This window comes from Chiloscyllium plagiosum, chromosome 2 (assembly GCF_004010195.1).
Source record: "Chiloscyllium plagiosum isolate BGI_BamShark_2017 chromosome 2, ASM401019v2, whole genome shotgun sequence".
NCBI lineage: Eukaryota > Metazoa > Chordata > Chondrichthyes > Orectolobiformes > Hemiscylliidae > Chiloscyllium > Chiloscyllium plagiosum.
Window position 1 is genome coordinate 103,148,606 of NC_057711.1, and position 19,731 is coordinate 103,168,336.

Consider the following 19,731-nt stretch of genomic DNA (forward strand, 5'->3'; position numbering starts at 1 on the left):
ACTATTCAATTTCTGGATGTAATCCCACACAGAGTGAAACTATAGACTTTTCCCATCTCTAGGCGACGTCAGGGAGCATACATTAAAGACAGATTTCTCCACAGAACTTGCACTGTATCAAAATTCAAGTTTACCACAGGTAAAAGGCTTGTTCAGAAATTAAGGGCATGTCTTATGAGGAGAGGTTGACCAGTTTACGTTAGATTCGTTAGTGTTTCAAAGAATGAAGAGAAATCAAATTGGAGATATAAAAGATGCTAAAAAGGAATAGACAAAATAGACAGAGAAGACTGCCCCACAAGGAGAACAATTTAGTATAAGTGGTCGTGGTTTTAGGCTAAAAGGGTGGCAGATTTAAAACAGAGGAGGAGAAACAGGTTGGATGGAAGGGTCTGTTTCCATCCTGTACATCTCTATGACTCTATGACTCTAAAATCACTTCTCAAAAAAAGAATCACAAATCTGTGCAATTCACTACCCTAGGGTGCGGTGGATGTCAGGACACTGAATAAATATAAAGGGAGGAGATGGACAGAGTTTTAATTAGTAATGGGTTAAGAGTTCTGGGAGGAATGGGCAGGAATGTAGAATTGAGGCCAAGACGAGACCAGCCATGATCATATTAAAATGGCGGAGTAGGCTCAAGAGACTGAATTCCCTATTTCTGATTCCAGTTCTTGTGTTTAAAACAATACATTCCATTTAACCCTATTAAAATTGAATTTCCCTAACATTTGTAACCTTGTGGCTACAGGCATCTTTCTACTTAACTTTAGCTTAGTTTTAATTTGAACTTTAGGTGGCTAGCAGCGAGATACTTACTTTTTTCCAAAATGCCAACTGCACAAGCTTTCAGAGTGTTCAATGCTGTTTTTGTTATTTCTTACTGAAAGGGATAACTATCAGTAATGTGGTACACAGTGTCATTAATTTAACACGTACTGGTGGATCACAGTTTATACAAGGCTGTTTAATGTAAGCAAGCAAAGCAAGTATTTGCTGTTGCAGCATAATTACTGACAAGTTCACTTCACTTGCTTGCCAAATTTCATTAAGCAGAATTAACTTGAAGAAAGTTCCAGGGGATATATTAAAAATATCAACAGCCCACCATTCAATTTGCCAAAATGAAAATTTAGCACACATCAATAAAAGATGTTGACATACAACAGCTGTTAACTATGGTCCACTACCTTCCATATGGAGCACAGTGTGTACTCAGTCCTCCATCAATACACAGTAGTCATGATATTCATGCACAGTCCATTGCCAAACATTAGGCTGTTGTCCCTAGAAACTGAAATCGCTCCAATTTCAGAAGGGTTAAGAAAGGTCTGGCGAAAATCTCAACTTGACTGACTGTACAGAAACTGAATAGAGAGCTCATAAGCAAGAGGAACATACAGCCAAGTCTTGGGATGTCAAACCTATTGCTAAATCTGCACTGTTTTACAGATTTCAGGCATGGGACAAAAAGAAAACCACAAATTTTCTTAGAATCAGCCAACACATCAGCATGTAAGCTTGTAGCATTACTTGGAGCACAGAAAGTATTGCAATCCCAAGTGAATGGACAATCCACACAGATTCCAAAAAAGTGATCAAGACATGCAGGTCACTTATCAACATTACCGAGTGGACTTGCCTGGCTTCAGTATCGCATTACACAGTATGTCTCAGTTTCTTTTTTTTTGAACCTTGCAATGCCAACATTGGCTTATGTAATTGTGACCATGTATTTAGAAATTTAAAACAACAAAAGTTCTTTTGCATAAGGTATTGCCTTAAGACTATCTTTTATCCTCTCAATAAATGTGACCCAATTCCAGATAGGTACAGAATAGAAAAAAGATGTTAATATGAAAATTGGCAGGAATTTTTCAGGCATGGAATAACGTGAACGTGAACATTTCAATATTTTCCCAATGCATTTTGTCACAATCCATGTAGAGAGAGTGATAAATTTTAAAAGATTAATTTTCCAGCAATTGAAAATGAAACCCAAATCTTGTATTTGATTTATGACTTTTTCAACCAAAAATGAAAATCAACACAGATTTAACAGGCAACTAAAATACACAAAATTAAAGGAAATACACTTGTCTAACACTAAGGGATTTCTGAGTTGCAGAGTTACAGTACAGCATCACGACAGGGACTGAGGGTCATCATCATCATTGCATTCAGGTGCAGTTCTGGATGCAGGGTTATGACCAAAGAAAATATTTAGTCCAGAAGTGGACAGCAGTGGTTTATTATTAAACTGTTTCTTGGGGGTTGGCTTAAAAAAGGCATCTAGTTTTTGCTGGTTTGCCATCTGTCTTCTTTCACGAAGAAGCAGTTCACAGAGTGCCAGATAAGACTTTATGCCACAAGCTGCTGATCTGCTGTGTTCTGCATTGTAGTCATGGTCTTCTAAGAGCTGCAACTGCTTCTCAACTTCCCTCAGGATAGAAGACACAAGAGGAGAAGTGGAAAGTTCTCATGGTGCTGCATCTTAGACTTCATCTTCTTCATCTCCAGCTTCAATTTCTCCCACACCAACAAGTGCTGTAGATCAGACTCCATTACTTAAAATCCAACTTGCTTTGCAAGAGCGACACAATGTTCTTTAATTGCTGAAAGCTTTTATGACAGTTCAACGCCTTTAAAAACCAGTGAAGAAAATCTGGGAGAAGCTTCTGCCAAACTGCGTGCAAGCTGTCCTGACTGACATCACCCCAGTTTTCCACAATGATGTCAGTAGCATTCTTCAAGTTAAAGCTCTTCCAAAATTAAAGAACACTGTCCTCATTATCCCCCTCAGTAGCTGCAATCAGCTTCCTTAATGCGTGCCATAAATAAGTTTTAAAAGCTGCTACTGAACCCTCGGCCATGGGTTGAATGAGAGCACGTTGATGTTGTAAGAATGCTCACCAATGGTGGAAGAATGGCTTGGTGCATTGCTCAGAATGAGGAGAATCTCTAAATCCAAAGTGCATATATATACACACACATACATAAAAACATCAACAATAAAAAGTCAAACAAACAATCTACACTGTCATCCAACCACATTTGCTGAAAATGAAGTAAACACCTGGAGTGGACTTAAGGTAACCATGGGGTGAAATTGCATAATAGCCAAAGGGAGTTATGTTTTAAAAATTTGTTCCCCAATTCACTAACCACCTTACAGCAAAATTGCATTGATGAAATGCCCATTATAGGACAACAAACTGCGCAACCAAAAAGATAACTATGGATGCAAAATGCTGTTGCAGTCAGGAGAGAGCGCATATACACTTGGTAGACTAAAACCCACACATGAAAAGGCAGTTCAATGGTAATGTGGACGTGTTGCACCTTCAGGTTTCAAATAAGTTTCAAAAAAGAGAGAAATACACCACAAACTAAACTTTAATCTTGAGTATTTCAGGCATTAAACATGACGGGAGAAAAGACAGTCGTAGGGAGAAACTGGTTTGTACTTTCCTCTTTCAAGAAGATATAGGGAAAGGATTAAAAGGAAAATTTCAACTTTGCTCATTTGTGCTAAGAGGCGAAGAAGCTAGTGTACTATCTTAGGTTTGAGCACTGGTATAAATGTCAAAGTCACCTGTCAAAGAACCAGTAAAGGATTCCCACTGGGTGTTGAGAGCTAGTGAGCTTGCCAGTTTAAAAGTAAACAGGACAAAATAATTCTGACTAACTGCAATGCCAGGAATTTTGAAATCTACTTCTAAATTATCAAAGTTCCACTATCTATATATGTCACAAACCAGCTAGAAACTAACACATACATTTTTGAACTTATCTTTTTTGGAGCCACTTGTCATTTTTAATCTGTGACAATGTATGTTGCTTTATCTCTTTTCATGATTAGTAACCAATAAACTCACGGTCATTGACTTAAGAAAGTCTGGTTAAGCTAACTTTTAAATCTAAATTCATTTGACCCCGGAGAAAAACAAAAGGGTCCCTTCTTAAATTAACCTTGATGCGACAGACTGAACAAATAAAAAAGAGCCAGGTCATCCCTCCTCACCCAGGAGCTTAACAATTTGGCGTATCCAACCAGAACCATAGCATTACCATTGCTGAATATTCTATTATCCTGCAGATTACCACTGACCAGAAATAGAACTGGGCCAGGTATTTCAATACAAATGGGTAAAAGACTAGGTCTTAGGTTAGGAATTCTGTGGCAACTAGCTCACCTTTTGACACTCAACAGCCTGTACACTACCTACACAATTCAAGTGTCGAGTATGTCTGGATGAGTGCAGTGGAAACGACAACACTCAAGCTTGACACTATCCGGACAAAGCAGTTTGATTGATTGGCATCCATCTAACACCTTCATTATTCACTCTCTACACAAGCTATGCTCAATGGCAGCAGTGTTTATGATTTACAAAATGCACTACAGCAACTCAACAAAGGCTCCTTCAACATCATTTGAGAAAGGGCAGCGGCTTGACAAAAACACCAAGGCCTGTAAATTTTCCTGAGTTGAAAAATGTGATGCTGGAAAAACACAGCAGGCCAGGCAGCATCTGAGGAGCAGGAGAATCGACGTTTCAGGCATAAGCCCTTCTTCCTCAAGAAGGGCTTATGCCCGAAACGTCGATTCCCCTGCTCCTCGGATGCTGCCTGGCCTGTTGTGTTTCTCCAGCACCACATTTTTCAACTCTGGTACTCCAGCATCTGCAGTCCTCACTTTCTCCCTGTAAATTTTCCTTCATGCCATGCACCAATCACACTTTGAACCAGATCACCCATCCTTCAGAGTCATAGGAACAACATCCTGAAATTGCTTCCCTGCCAGTCATTGAGTCATAGAGCTCAGAAACAGACCTTTTGGTCCAACCAGTACATGTCGTAGAACATTACAGTGCAGTACAGGCCCTTCAGCCCTTGATGTTGCACCGACCTGTGAAACCAAGCTGAAGCCCATCTAACCTACACTATTCCATTTCATCCATATGACTATCCAATGACCATTTAAATGCCCTGGGATTATGTCGAACATATCCAAATGTTTTTTAATCATTGTAATTTCGCTCATATCCACTAATTCCGCAGGACATTCATTCCACATGTGAACCACCCTCCATGTAAAAAAATTGCCCCTTGTGTCTTTTTTAAAATCTCTCCTCTCCCCTAGTCTTGAACCCCCCCCCCCATCCTGGGGAAAAGATACTTACCATTAACCCCAGTGCCCCAAACCCCAAGAAAAGCAGCAGTTCAAGGTGGCTGCTCACCACAACCTTTTCAAGAGCAATTACTGCTGCCTTGCCTGAGATACCAACATACAAATAAGGAACAAGAGGAGGCCTCTGGGAGATTCAAGCCTGAGACTCCACTGAACAGGATCATGGCTGATCTGACTTCACCTTCAACTCTATACTCCTGCATATCCCCAATAAACTTGCATCCCCTTGTCAATCAAGAATCTATCCAACTCTGCCTTAAAAATATTTTTAAAATTCTGCCACTGAGGAAGGGAATTTCAAAGACTTACAGCCCTCTGAGAAGTCCACATCCTGTCAATTAATGAGAAAAAAAAAAGGGGGGATATTTCAGTGGTATTCTGACAAAGTGAGCCTTCACATCTCAATAGTAAAGTAAAATAAATAAATAAATAAATAAATAAATAAAGCATTTTGGGAAAGCAAATCTTAGCAGGACTTGTACAATTAATGGTAAGGTCATAGGGAGTGTTGCTGAACAAAGAGACCTTGGAGTGCAGGTTCATAGCTCTTGAAAATAGAGTTGCAGGTAGATAGGATAGTGAAGGTGGTGTTTGGTATGCTTTCCTTTATCGGTCAGAGTATTGAGAACAGGAGTTGGGAGGTCATGTTGCGGCTGTACAGGACATTGGTTAAGCCACTGTTGGAATACTACGCACAATTCTGGTCTCCTTCCTATCTGAAAGAGGTTGTGAAATTTGCAAGGGTTCAGAAAAGATTTATAAGGATGTTGCCAGGGTTGGAGGATTTGAACTAGAGGGAGAGGCTGAATAGGCTGGGACTGTTTCCCCTGGAGGGTCAGACGCTGAGGGGTGATCTTATAGAGGTTTATAATATCATGAGGGGCATCGCCAGGATAAATAGAGAAGGTCTTTTCCCTGGGGTGGGGGAGTCCAGAGTTGAGGGCTTAGGTTTAGGGTGAGAGGGGAAAGATATAAAAGAGACCTAAGGGGCAACCTTTTCATGCAGAGGGTGGTACGTATATGGAATGAGCTTCCAGAGGAAGTGATGGAGGCCAGTACAATTGGGTATATGAACAGGAAGGCTTTGGAGGGATATGGGCTGGGTGCCGGAAAGTGGGACTGGATTAGGTGGGAATGTCTGGTCGGCATGGACAAGTTGGATTGAAGGGTCTGTATCCATTCTGTACGTCTCCAAGTCTCTTAAAAAAAGTGTGCATGGAGTATACTTGCCACTAGATCAAGCTAGGATAAAGAGCTCAGGAATTAGATAAGATTCCCTACATGAATAAGAAAATTTGAGAGATATGGGCCAGGAGCAGACAGGTGGGAACAGTTTATTTGGGGATTATGTTCAGCATGGACTGGTTGGACCAAAGGCTCTCTGTTTCCATGCTCTATGATTGAAGATAAAAATGCATACTGCAGCCAGCAGGAGACAGAGGAGAGAATATGGAGACAGAGTTTGGTTAGATGTAAAAGCAGCAGGATTGCGGTGGGTGATTTTAACTTCTATATTGGCTGGGACTTACTCCATTCTAGGGGTTTGAATGGGGCAGAATTTGTAAGGACCATTCAGGAGGGATTCTTGACACAGTATGTAAACCGTCCAACCAGGGAATGGGTTATACTGGACTTGGTTTCAGGAAATGAGCCCAGCCAGGTCAGTGAAGTTTCAGTGAGGGAGCATTTTGTGAGTAGTGACCATAATACTGAGTGATAAAGACATTCATGAATAGAGATAACAGCAGTCCTCAGGTGAAGGTGTTAAATTGAGGGAAGGCAAACTACTAAAAAATTAGGCAAGAATTGGAGAGTGCTGTTTGGAGGTGGTTGTTTGAGGGTAAAAGTATAATACAATCCCAATAAGGTGATCATCCCTTTCTTATTTCTCAGTTCCACCCAAATAACTTCTCAATGTATTTCCAGGAATATCCTCCCTCAGTACAGCTGCAATGCTATCCCTTCTCAAAAACACCACTCCCCCTCCTCTCTTGCCTCCCTTTGTCCTTCCTGTTGCATTTGTGTCCTGGAACATTAAGCTGCCAGTCCTGTCCATCCCTGAGCCATGTTCCTGTAATTGCTATGATGTCCCAGTCCCATGTTCCTAACCATGCCCTGAGTTTATCAGTCTTCCCTGTTAGGCCCCTTGCATTGAAATAAATGCAGTTTAAATTTATCATTCTTACCTTGTTCTCTGCTTTGTCCCTGCCTGCCCTGACTGTTTGACTCGCCTTTGTTCTCAACTGTACCAGTCTCAGATCGAAATCTTTCCTCACTATCTCCCTGGGTCCCACCCACACCCCTCCCCATGTTACTAGTTTAAATCCTCCTGAGCAACTCTAGCAATTCTCCCTGCTAGTTATACTAGTCCCCTTCCAATTTCGGTGCAATCCGTCCTTTTTGTACAGGTCACTTCAACCCCAAAACAACATCCAATTGATCCAAAAGTGTGAATCCTTCTCCTGTACACCAGTTCCTCAGCCATGCATTCATCTGCCCTATCCTTCTGTTCCTGCCCTCACTAGCTCGTAGCACTGGGAGTAATCCAGATATTACTACTCTCGAAGACCTCCTTTTTAAATTCCTGCCTAACTTCTGTAATCTCCCTTCAAAATCTCAACCTTTTCCCTTCCAACATCGTTGGTTCCAATGTGGACAATGACCTCCTGCTGGCCCATCTCCCCCGTGAGAACATTCTGCACCCTCTCTGAGACATCCTTGATCCTGTCACCAGGGAAGCAACACACCATTCTGCTTTTTCGCTGCTGCCATAGAAACATCTGTTTGCATCTTGGGCTAGAGGGTTCCCTAACACAATCAATCAATCTCTTGGAACCAGACGTACCTTTCATTACATTAGAGCCAGTCTCAATACCAGAAACATGGATGTTCGTGCTACGTACCCCTGAGTATCCATCACCCCCTACATTTTCCAAAACAGTATACTTGTTTGAAATGGGGATAGCCACAGAAGATTCCTGCACTACCTGCCTACCTCTCTTATCTTTCCTGGAGATAACCCATCTATGTGACTGTATCTGCAACTTTCCCCCTTCCCATAACTGCCATCCATCACATTCCCTTGCTCTTGTAAATTCCTCATTGCCTCTAACTGTCTCTCCAACCGATCCACTCGATCTGATAGGATTCACAACTAATGGCATTTATTGCAGATATAATCCTCAGTATCCAGTAAACTCTCCCTAAACTCCTACATCTGACAAGAAGTACATATCACTCTACTAAGGGTTATTTTGCTTCTTTCAATCTACAGACCCAAAAAAAAAGCACTGTCTTATTCCTCTACAAAACATTGCTCCAGGTTAAATTAATACTTATGGCTTATATTTTAAGTTTAATCAAGAAACATGGCTCAATAAAACATATAGTCAAGGCAGAACCCACTCTACTCACCACTGCAGACTTATTTTAAGTGGATTTTAAAATCCACTTGTGTTTCAGTGCTGTGACCTTTCCCAAACATGTTCCTCCAAGATCAGTTGTGAATTTCACTATATTTTTTTAATTTTCCCAGACATGCGCCGATGTCCAGCGATACATGAGTTTAACAGCAAAGGCAGTAACTGCTAACTCTGTCAATCAGCAATGTGGGTTTCTTTCTCTCTCTATCTACTGCAGTGACCTCACCATGTGCTTCCGTTGTTTGTTCTGTTCTTTTTTTAAAAAAACTGCTGTTATTTTGACTTTTTTTCTCCAAAGTTCCAAAACAATGCAACAGCATATAAAACAGTAATTGCTGCTCCTAGAATTCAAGGAAATCACCTCCAACATTTAAAATACCTCAAAAAAGGCGCAGCTGTTACAGACAGAAGTTTTTCCTACCCTCCATCTTGGATTGCCCCGAATCCAAGATCTCACAGAATACTGGGAGAACTCGCCATTTGGATACAGACCTGGCTCAAAGATAGAAGACAGAGGGTCATGGTGGAGGGTTGTTTTTCAGAATGGAGGCCTGTGACCAGTGGAGTGCCACAAGGATGGGTGCTGGGTCCACTACTTTTCATCATTTATATAAATAATTTGGATATGGATATAGGAGATATAGTTAGTAAGTTTGCTGATGACACCAAAATTGGAGGTGTAGTGGACAGGAAGAAGGTTACCTCAGATTACAGGTGATCTTGATTAGATGGGCCAATGGTCTGAGAAGTGGCAGATAGAGTTTAATTCAGATAAATGTGAGGTGTTGAATTTCGGGAAAGCAAAATTTAGCAGGACTTATACACTTCATAGTAAGGTCCTCGGGATGCTGAACAAAGAGACCTTGGAGTGCAGGTTCAGATCTCCTTGAAAGTGGAGTCACAGGTAGATAGGATAGTGAAGAAGGCATTCGGTACGCTTTCCTTTATTGGTCAGAGTATTGAGTACAGGAGTTGGGAGGTCATGTTACAGCTGTACAGGACATTGGTTCGGCCACTGTTGGAATATTGTGTGCAATTCTGGTCTCCTTCCTATCGGAAAGATGTTGTGAAGCTTGAAAGGGCTCAGAAAAGAGTTCAAAGGATGTTGCCAGGGTTGGAGGATTTGAGCTATAGGGAAATGTTGAATAGGCTGGGGCTGTTTTCCCTGGAGTGTCAGAGGCTGAGGGGTGACTTTATGGAGGTTTATAAAATCATGAGGGGCATGGATAGGATAAATAGACAAGGTATTTTCCCTGGGGTGGTAGTGTCCAGATTTAGAGGGCATAGGTTTAAGATGAGAGGGGAAGGATAAAAGAGACTGAAAGGGCAATTTTTTTCACTCAGAGGTGGTATATGTATGGCATGAGCTGCCAGATGAAGTGGTGGAGGCTAGTACAATTGCAACATTTAAAAGACACCTGGATGGCTGTATGAAAAGGAAGGGTTTATAGGGATATGGGCCAGGTGCTGGCAAGTGGGGCTAGATTGGGTAGGGATATCTGTTTGGCATGGACAAGATGGACCGAAGGGTCCGATTCCGTGCTGTACATCTCTATGATCTATAACTACATCAGACATGGGAGTATTTCAAATGGCAGTTGATAGATGTGGATGTAGGTTTGCTTGCTGAGCTGCAAGGTTCATTTTCAGACGTTTCATCACCATACTAAGTAACATCTCCAGTGAGGCACCAAATGAAGCACTGGTTGTGTAGCCCACTTTCTACTTATGTTTGCATTCCCTTGGGTTGGTGATGCCATTTCTTTTGGTGATGTCATTTCGTGTTCTTTTTCTCAGAAGTATGGTAAATGGGCCAAGGAAATAGTGACTTACACTGTTAGAAGAACCAAAAAACACAAACACCAAACACCACTAATTTCATCAGCAAGGACAGTATATTCAAGCTAGTGGACCTATGCCTTACCACCCACTTCAACAACAAAACCTACAAACAAACCAACAGATCGACCATGGGATCTCTGATATCATGGCTCTTAGCAGAGGCAGTAATGCAGAGACTCGAACAAACAGCTCTGCTAATCATCCAACCCAAACTTGGGTCCATCACGTGGATGACACCTTTGTCATTGCTAAAAGAAACAAATTAGAGGAAACCTTCAAGACCATCAATAATACCCTTACTGGCGTAAAATTCACTAAAGAGGAGGAAAACAACAACAAACTGCCATTTTTAGATGTCGCAGTACAGCGAACAGCCAATGGGACACTTCAAACCAGTGTCTACAGGAAAACACCACATATGGACCAAATACAGAACTACAGAAGCCATCATCTCAACGCCACAAACGAAGCTGTTTTAGAACATCATTCCAATGAGTCACCACACACTGCAGCACAGTCAAACTATGCAGAGCATAGGAAAATCACCTATACAGCGTATTCAAAAAGAATGGGTCCCCAATGAACACAGTCCACCGATTCCTCAGCAACAAACCCAAACAAGCAGACAAAACACATCCAGAAACCCTAGACACTCTCCCCTACATCAAAGGCATCTCGGAAATGACTGCCCTTGGCATCATTGTAGCCCATAAACCCACCAACACACTTAAACAGCAGTTAATGAACTTGAAAGACCCTATACAGGCAACAAGCAAAACTAATATCATTTACAAAATACCTTGCAAGAATATTAACAAACACTACATTGGACAAACAGGCAGAAAACTAGCCACATCGGTGGTAGGGAAACTACTGGAAAAGATTCTCAGGGACAATATCTATACGCATTTCGAAGCAACCGGACTTATTAGTGATAGACAGAGTGGTCTGTGTGGGGGATGTCATGCCTCACTAACTTGCTCATGTTTTTCTTGAGGAGGTGATGAAAATGATTGAGAGAAAAGTGGTTGATGTTGTCTAGAAAGACTTCAGAAAAACCATTGACAAGGACCCCCATGGCAGACTGGTACAAAAAGGTGAAGTCACAGGTATCGGGGTGAGCGGACAAGATGGATACAGAATTGACTCAGTCATAGGAGACCAAGGGTAGCAACTGAAGGATGCTTTTCGGAATGGAGGGCTGAGACTGGTGGTGTTCCATAGGGATCAATGCAGGGGCCTCAGTTATTTGTGGTCTACGTGAATGATTTGGAGGAGAACATGGCTGATCTAATTCGTAAGTTTGAGGACAATACAAAGATTGGTGGAGTCACGGATAAGGAGGAGGATACAGCACGATATAGATTAGTTGGAGGCATGGGCAGAAAAATGGCAGATGGAGTTTAAATTGGCCAAACTTGAGATGATGCACTTTGGAAGGTCACGTACAGGTGAAAATTATACAGAGAATGGTAAAATCCTTAGTAGTATTGTCATGCAGAGGAATTTGGGTGTGTAGGTCCACAGGTCATTGAAAGTGGCAGCGCAGATAGATAAAATAATTTTAAAAAAAGGTTTATGGCATGCTTACTTTTACTGCAAAGGGCACACAGTACAAGGATATGCAAATTATGCTGCAGCTTTACAGAACTTTAGTTAGATCTCACATGGAATATTGCATACAGTTCTGGTCACCACTCTACCAGAAGGATGTGGATGCTTTGGATGGGGTACAGAAAAGGTTTACCAGGATGTTGCCTACTAAGTGGGATTTTAGCTATGAAGAAAAGCTTGGTAGACTGGGTTTGTTTTCACTGGAACACAGGAGGTTGAGGGGTGACCTAATCCAAGTTTAAAAGATTGTGAATGGCATGGATAGAGTGCAAAGTAAGAGGCTTTTCCCCCCCAAGATGGAGGGATCCATTACTAGGGAACACAGCTTCAAGGCGTGGTGAGATAAGTTTTTAAAAAGAGATGTGCGAGGCAAGTTTTTCACACAACGGGTGGTGAGTGCCTGGAACACATTGCCAGAGAAGGTGATGAAAACAGACATTTGTAGTATTCGAGAAGCATCTGGATGAATACATGAATACAGATCCTGTAAGTGAAGACAGTTTTATTTCAGAAGGGCAAAATATGACAGCACAGGCTTGGAGGGCTGAAGGGCTTGTTCCTGTGCTGTACTGTACTTTGTAGATGATTGGTCATTAAACACTGTCAAGTGTTTTGCTCCAGAAAATTTTAAACAAAATTCAGTTGAAATTATCTTCACAGAATTGCATTTTCTTTTGCTTTCATTCTTTTGGCTAGTTAACAAAGATTTGTTATTCTGTTGCTTTTGTGAATTAGAGACGATGGTGTTGGACTGGGGTGTACCAAGTTAAAAATCACACAACACCAGGTTATAGTCTAACAGGTTTATTTGGAAGCACTAGTTTTTGGTGCGCTGCTCCTTCATCAGGTGGTTGTGGAGAATAAGATTGTAAGACGCAGAATTATAGCAAAAAGGTTTATAGTGTGACATAACGGAAATTACATATTGAAAAAGACCTGGATTGTTTGTTAAGTCTCTCATCTTTTAGGGCATGTTGGTTTCAGTTCTTTCATATGTAAATTGCAAAACTTTTTAAAAGTTACATTCTCAAGTGAACTTTAACAATTGGTGTCATGTCGGCCCAGATAATGAATTGAAGGTGTTAACTCCCTGTGTACGAGGCTGTCTGTGCCATGAGGTTTGTTAAGTTGTTGTCCTTTAAAAAAACACATCCAGATGTTTTAATGCAAAGGTTTGTTAACAGTATTGACTGTGGTTCAATTGGTGGATGGATGAAAGCAGAGCAGTAGACATGATCTATATGGCGCTGAACAAGGTTCCACATGGTAGACTGGTTAGCAAAGTTAGATCACATGGAATACAGGGAGAACGAGCCAAACAGGTAGGAAACTGAGGGTGGTGATGGATGGTTGCTTTTTAGACTGAAAGCCTGTGATCAGTGGTGTGCCACAAGGATCAATGTTGGGTCCACTGCTTCGTCATTTATATAAATGAGTTTGATGTGAATGCAGGGAGGTATAGTTAGTAAGTTTGCAGATGAAACCAAAATTGGAAGTGTAGTGGACAGTGAAGAAGGTTACCTCAGATTACAACGGGATCTGGATCAGATGTGCCAATGGGCTGAAGAGTGGCAGATGGAGTTCAATGTAGACAAATGTGAGGAGCTGCATTTTGGAAAGGCAAATCAGGGCAGGGCTTATACACTTAATATTAAGGCCCTGGGGAATGTTGCTGAAGAGACGCTGGAGTGCAGATTCATAGTTCCTTGAAAGTGGTGTTGCAGGTAGACAGAATAGTGGTAAAAGGAGTTTGGTATGCTTGCCTTAATTGGTCAGTGCATGGAATATGGGAGTTGGGAACTCATGTTGCAGCTGTACATGACATTAATTCGGCCACTTTTGGAATACTGCATTCAATTTAGATCCCCTTGCTATAGGAAGGATGTTGTGACACTTGAAAAAAGGTTCAGAAAAGATTTACAATAGGGTGAGTAGCCAACGTCTTTTCCCCTGGGGTGAGGGAATCCAAAACTAGAGGGCATAAGTCCAAGATGAGAAGGGAAAGATAGCAAAGGGAACTAAGGGCAACCTTTTCACGCAGCGGGTGGTGTATGGGTGGAATGAGCTGTCAGGGGAAGTGGTGGAGGCTGGTACAATTACAACATTCAAAAGGCATCTGGACAGCTATGTGGGTAGAAAGGATTTAGAGGGATATGGACCAAATGCTGGCAAGTGGGACTAGAATAATTTGGGATACCTAGTCAGAATGGACAAGTTGGACTGAAGGGTCTGTTTCCATGTACAGCTCTATGATTCTACGGCAAGATTCTCTCCTGAACAGAAGGTTGTGGGTACTCTAAGTCCCACATGAAGAACTAAGCACAAAGGTGACAGCTGACACTTCACTGCAGTGCTTTGGGAAGTGCCATTTTTTGGATGAAATGTGAAGTGGATGCCTTGTCTACCCTCTTACGGGGACATGAAAGATCATAAAATATTCTTTCAAAGCAGAGCAGAAATGCTAGACATCACCTCTAACTCGCACCCCACCCACTCCCTGGGCTGGACACTACTTCATACTCTCGGTCAACATCACAATTGATTATCTGGTCATTTGTTAATGTTAGTGAAACAATCACTTCTGCATGTCCCATATTACTTTACAGGCTGCTGTGTCAAGTTTTGATGCCTTGAGGTTGTGAAAGACTAAACACAATTGCAAGCTGTTCCATTTTTCTAATTTGAAATGCCAGGATCAAAAAACGTCTCAAGTCAAACATCAGAATTCTCCCTCACCCATTATGTAAAACATCCATTATACTTGTAACATTGTCTGACTTGGCTCAAGATTTACAAAACATGCATATTTTCAAGCAATTTGTGAATAAATTCCCAGGGATATTTCTAACGGAGTTACATTTTTAACGAAAATTCTTTGTTCAGAAATCCCAGTTTCTTCTCTGGAGATGAAAATTCCAATCTAACAACTCCCAAATAAACACTTTGAAATCTGAGATTTCTGGTCATTTTTTTGGCAATTATATGGCTTGGCAGCAAACTCAATTGATCCTCAATTACTTTTTTCAATATAGTTGGCAGACAGCAGATTTGTATTGGGTTAGGATTGTGGTGAGGGGTCACTTCACATCTCTCTGTCAAATATATGCACAGCAGGGGTAAAAAAATTCAGTACTTTGGTTAGATTATGCTGCTGAAACAATGAAAATTTACAGTTAATACAAACCACAGTGCAGTTTGGGTTGGAGGAAATGTATCACTGACTTTGGAGGCAATTCCTGAACCAACACTTTGGGGAAAATAATTACCATCAAGAAGCATTCTTATGCCAGGGAAAGTTTAAAAAAATACCCCTGAGAAAGATGCCTTCATTTCTTCACTACAGGTTTCTGGTGATTTTAAGGACACTTCCCCCTTCCTCTCCCAAATGCAACAGTGTTGACAGGCATTTCTAAAACATATAGCAGGTTTATTTGAAATCACAAACTTTCAGAGCGCTGCACCTTCGTCAGGTGAAATGAAGAGAAGCATGCAGGCACGGAATTTAAGGTAGACAGATCAAAAGATCATACAAGTGGAGTGGAGTGCCGACAGGCTTAATAACAAGTCTCTGAAGATGATCAAAAGTGTCAGACGGAGTGAGCAAAGTGTCAACATCTGACTAGCAAATGAAGAGCTGACCTACGCTCCGATTAATTTATTGTAATTTTGTCTTTGCCTCAGTTAAAAGAAAGATCATGCTGGAGATAAAACAAGGTCACGATTGATAGAGTACCCTTCATCGTCCAATACTTCGCTGGAGTAAGTCCTGTCAGGAGTCACACGGCACCACATTATAATCTAACAGGATTTTTTGAAATCACAATCTTTCAAAGCACTGCCCATTCATCAGGTAAAGTGCTCTGAAAGCTTGTGATTTCAAATAAACCTGTTGGACTATAACTTGGTGTCGTGTGACTTCTGATCTTGTCCACCCCAGTCCAACACTGGCACCTCCATATTATAAAATACTGAGGCAACAGAAATTCATTTAAATGTATTGCACATTCAGGAAAGGAACAAGTTAGCAGTGATTGCATCTTTGACATTATTAGGACTACAAGTAAATAGTGATGATTCAGAACCCCATTAAGGACCGGTCTCAAGTACAAGCTCAACAAACCAACATGACAGGACATTTGTGGTTTATAAAATCATGAGGGGCATGGATAGGATAAATAGAGAAGGTCTTTACGCCGGAAGAAGTGGTGGAGGTTGGTACAATTACAACATTTAAAAGGCATCTGGATGGGTATATGAATAGGAAGGGTTTGGAGGGTTATGGGCCAAATGCTGGCAAATGGGACTCGATTAGGTTTGCATGAATGAGTTGGATCGATGGGCCTGTTTCTCTGCTGTCCATCTCTATGTCACTATGTATACGAAGTACACACAACTTTATATTTATTTTGCTGTTTGTCAAGCAGGCATTAATATTGGTTAACTGGAATATGCGTTCTAAAGTTCTGAAGAAGTGTCACATCAGACTCTAAGCATTAATTCTGCTTCCTTCGGAAAGACCTGCTGAGTTTCTCCAGCATTTGCAAGGTTTGTTTCAGATTTTCAATTTTTGCTTCGAATAAACTTGATTTCTCTATGATTTTGGAAAGGTGTTTCAAATTTGCTTTGTGTGGTCAGTTCCCTGGCAATTGATGCTTCGGCCATATAATATACTCGTCACATTTTGACATTAATTTAAAATGCAATTACAATTACAACTGTGCTATTCAAGGTAATAAGTAGCATGAAAGATGTTCAGACAACTGTTCAAAGCTTTTCTCTGGTCGTCCATGCTGCAACACCTGAAACTTGTATTGATTAGTCAACACCAAATAATCAATGGTAAATTATGAGGGGTATTATCGCTACACTACTAACCCAAAGACCTAGGAAATGTTTTGGTGGCCTAGGTTTGAATCCCTGTCATGGCAGATAGTCAAATTTGAATTCAACAAATAAACTGGGAATTAACAACCTAAGAATGACCATGAAAACTGTCATCAATTGTTAGAAAACCCTATCTAGTTCAGTAATATTATAGAATCCCTACAGTGTGGAAACAGGCCATTTGGACCAACAAGTCTACACTGACCCTCCGAAGAGTACCCCACCCAGACCCATTCCCCTACCCTATTATTCTACATTTCCCCAGACTCACACTTAGCCTACACATCCCTGAACGCGATGGAAAATTTAGCATGCAGAATTTTGTATGACTAATTCACCTAAACTGCACATCTTTGGACTGTGGGAGGAAACTGGAACACCTGGAAGTCACCGCAGACACGGGGAGAACGTACAAACTCCACACAGACAGTTCCCATAGCTGAATCAAACCCAGGTCCCTGGTGCTGTGAGGCAGCAGTGCTAACTACTGAGTCACCCATGCCACAATAGAAAACCCCATCTTGTTCACTAATATCCTTTAGGGAAGGAAACTGCAATCCTTACCTGGCTTGACCTAAATGTGATTCCAGACCCACAGCAATATAGTTGACTCTTAACTGCCTTCAGGGCAATTAGGGATAAGCAATAAAAACTGACTTTGCCTGCAACCTCCACATCCCACAAATTAAGTTTTAAAAAGAGCAAGACAACCACGCTCCAATCCTCGAACAAAAGTCACAGCAAAAATCTTCCAACACAGAGGGAATAAAAATACAGTACAGAATAGGGCTATCTCAATTATACAGCGAGTGCAGCAGCTGGAAGTAATGCAAGACAGGATTTGAGCAGTCAGTCATTCTTGTGATGTGTGTATAGCCAGCATTTAGTGCCATTACCTGGTTGCCCAGTGAGGCTGGGGATAAAACTGGGTAGCATGTGTGGGAGCAGACTCGCAGACAGGTAAGAATGAGCAGTGATGTTAGATTTCCTTTCTGAAAGGATATTTACTAAATGCAACTAGATTATTCCAGAACTCAGGAGAGTAGATGTAGACCACTCAACCATCCAGTCCATGTCACCATTCAATGAGATCATGGCTGATCTGATAATTTCACCTCCACTTTCCAGCCTTTTCCCCAAAACACACTTCTCCTGTTCTGATTAGAATGAAAATTAGAGATACATGTAGACCTACTTGATTAAACAACATAGAAATGGCACATTTGATGTCAAAGATTATTAAAAGAAAATAAAACATAACAGCTTCCTGCTCAATTTTGTAAAAAAAAATTGAACGTTTAAAGTATTGATAGGATGTAGAACTGTACAGCACATACGGGCCCTTCAGCGCACAATGTTGCGCTGAACATGATGGCAAATTAAATTAATCCCTTTTGGCTGCCTTTGGACCATATCCTCCATTCCTTGCATATTCATATGCTTATCGAAAAGTCTCTTAAACATCCCTATCGTATCAGCCTCCACGACCACCCCCTGGCAGCACATTCCAGATTCATACCATTCTGTGTAACAAAATAAATTCCACCCATCACCTTGAATGCATGCCTTCCAGTTTTAGCTTTTTTGTTTATTGATGTTCTAATTTACAAAACCAAATTAACATTTTTAAACTGACTACTACAACTTCAACAATATATTATGCTGAATCATGATTTGAAACAAGCCAGCTTTTTTAAAAAAAATTAAAATTAGCAACAAAGCCAACTAGTTGATTTTGTAAATATTTCAGAACTTAGAATTTAGAGTGCTTTGGAGTACAGGAGCAGACTATTTTAACTTAAAATCAATGTGAATTTTACACACGATATTTACATATCCATTCCTTCTCCCTCAGCCTCACATCCACATTAAGCTCCTCCTAAACGTATAAAGCACTTCTGCATTGTGACTTCCTCATTCCAAACTAGTATTACAGTTCAAGCTTCTGCTTGTCTAACACTCTTACACCCGAAAACAAATGGGTCAGTGTTGTTTCTTTTTCGAATGTTTAAAAAAACCCAGAATACTTCCCTTACGTTACACTTTAATGCTTACTTTCATCTTTCAACATGTTATGTCCGTTTTGTCGACAAGTTCACACAAAAAAAAACAAAGTCCAAACCAATGTATTTTTGTCATCCAGTCTTTCCAACATGCCCACAGCAGAAAGCCTGGTGCAACAGAATGACAGGGTTGTTAAGTCTTTTCACCTTAGTGACGAAGCAAGCATGCTTGAAACAATGGGGTTTTATATCGACTAACCCCAAAAATGGGTATGGCACTCTCAATTAAATTATCCCCCATTTGCTGCACTGCACATGGAATTTGTGCAGCCTGTTTAAGATATGATATGGACGCACACAGCGGGTGCATTTCCACGTGCTCAGGGGGGCTGCAAGCTTCAGCAGGAAGCCCGATAGCACAAGTGGTTTGTGCAGCACATTCAAACAACTCTCCAATATAGGCACATCTTACAACTTAACTAACATAACATCAGGCGCTAACCAAAATGGAACATCAAGAAAACATAATAACATGATGCATATTTTCATTAAAGTTTGTGAATGTTGTTATCATATGTACATGAAAATCTGTGATTTGAAAGAGTTTGGAAACAAGGTATCAATTTATGTACTCATTGCCAATGTTCCCTTTAAGCTATGTGGTCACAGCTACAGAAATTAAAGGGAATGTACTCTCTGATCAACTAAAACTATTTTGATATCACATTGGAGGGCTTTAATCTTGGAACTTGGGCCATTCAACAATGAT

General features: G+C 40.9%; 1 long non-coding RNA gene across 2 annotated transcripts in view; it reads right to left on the reverse strand.

Moving 5' to 3' along the window:
- The window catches only part of LOC122562409, a 38,023-nt gene extending 18,503 nt beyond the window's left edge, over positions 1–19,520 (reverse strand). Inside the window, exon 1 of one of the 2 annotated variants that reach the window (XR_006315294.1) lies at positions 19,015–19,520. This is a non-coding gene — a long non-coding RNA (uncharacterized LOC122562409). Of the gene's footprint in view, positions 1–8,611; positions 8,649–19,014 lie in introns of those variants that run through there. The other variant, XR_006315295.1, reaches the window with a different exon arrangement.
- Positions 19,521–19,731: the final 211 nt, after the last annotated feature.